Raw genomic sequence first — 1,996 nt, 5'->3', positions numbered from 1 at the left:
CATCTCTCTGTCTCAGGGAGCGAGAAGTAAAGAAGCCAGAGCAGCAGCAGCAAAGCCTGCACTGACTTCACTGGGGCTCCGATGGCAGGGAGGAGTTTGGCCACGTCCTGTGGGCTGCTCTTAAAGTCACAGTGCAGGCAGAGAAGACACGTTGCCAACAACTTTGGTTTTTAAATACATCTATGAACTTTTTTCTCTTTGCATTTGTCATTCCTTTGTCGTGGAGGAGTAGCCTAGTGGTTAGTGCAGCAGACTTTGATCCTGGGGAACTGGATTCGATTCCCCCTGCAGCTCCATGTGACTGGGGGCAAACCACTTAACCCTTCATTGCCCCAGGTACAAAATGTAGTTACAAAAAAAGTACCTAGAAAGGTGGTATATCAAGTCCTCCTTCTTCCGCTTTTCCCTACTGCAATGCATTATACTTGCCTTGCGCGTCTTGTCAAAAAATCACCGTCTTTTTGCCTGAACTTCTTTGACTCTGGACTTTTACCTGTAACCTTGTGTCCCTTTTATACCCTCCAGAGAAAGCAGAACTGGGTAGTTTTAAAGTTTATTTAAGTTGTCACACTGTCCAGTTTTAAGTTGCTTTCTTCTATATTAGTCGAGAACATAACTCACGAGATTACTTCTTGGTGGGGGGGGAACAAAACAAAACTGAACATCTTCTTTTTATGATAAAATTACCAGAAAGACGACAGATCGGAGCTGCATCTGATGATATTACTTTTCTTTCTGGATAAACTGACGTTGCAATCGAAGTGCATTAATAGGTAATCACAAGGGTTGTCTGTGCCTTGCCTGATCCTGTGCAGAGGCAGTTAGCAATTCCTTTAGACAGGTGTATCTGTACCTATGAAGTATAAGCACACAACATCGCACATTTTCTGCACGCTGAGCTGAAAAACCTGTGACTAAAATGTTATGGTTGCAAGAAAGTTGCTTATTATCCGATTCTTAAAACACCTTCAAAGTCTTTTCTTCCAGGCTGAATAATACGCTTTCCTTGGTCCCCTCAAAAACTACCCACGTTCTGCAGTTTAGGTTTCTGGATGAAATGTATATTAGAATTTCCAGAAAAAGACAAATAATTTTAAGAGTAAAGGGCAATAATTATAGCGATAATCTTAAAAATGAATTGTGTTTTGTACGTTACAGTGTTTTTCTTGTATCTGCCTAGTGTTGTTACGTGTTAAAGCAATTAATCAGGTTTTTACACAATAAATAAAGCAGATTAGTGATGGAGAAAAAGAAGTTTGACATAAAATGGATGTTAGATTCTTTCTAGTTTCGTTTCACAGAAATAAAGGTTAATAAATCAATCAATAAATATTAACAACACCAATTTAAAAAAAAAATCCCAAAATATAAGGTTATAACTTTTTTGTTGTATTAACTTACAAACATTTTTTTGACCATCATTGGGAAGCTAACAACCTGAGGAATGGGATATCGGCTCCAGAAAGCAAGTTAAGAAATGCATTTCATCTAATACTAACATACATAACCTTATATTTATTAACCTTTCTTTGCATTCAAAAGTAGCCTACCAGGGCAACCACACCTAGTTTCATTGTGTGAGTCCTTTCACCTAATTATTAATTCACACTGAAAAGACGTTTTTCTTTCCTCCAGGTCCTTTTAAATCATGGTACTGAAGGCAGTGAGAAGCTTCTGAATGCTTTTTTTTTTCGGAGCAAACTTCCTTCTGCCCAAACTAAATATTATCATTAGTAGAAGTGCCTGCAGGAGCCTTTGGTGCTGTACCCGGGATACCTGCTAATCCGCCAATTGATCCCCGTCCGCATTCAGGTGCCAGAAAACGGATGGATGCCTTTAATGGTCTTGCTGACCTCGCCAACACGTGTACGGGGAAATGCTAGGATTTTTCTTTTACGAGATAGGTATTTTACACCATGATAAGCGTGCAAATCTCACATCACTCATACTAAACGTCCCTGAAAATCAATGCTAATTTTTTTTGCCTTAGTTTTTA

The sequence above is a fragment of the Microcaecilia unicolor genome, chromosome 4 (genome assembly GCF_901765095.1).
Source record: "Microcaecilia unicolor chromosome 4, aMicUni1.1, whole genome shotgun sequence".
Classification (NCBI taxonomy): Eukaryota; Metazoa; Chordata; class Amphibia; order Gymnophiona; family Siphonopidae; genus Microcaecilia; species Microcaecilia unicolor.
This window is presented reverse-complemented; position numbering follows the sequence as displayed.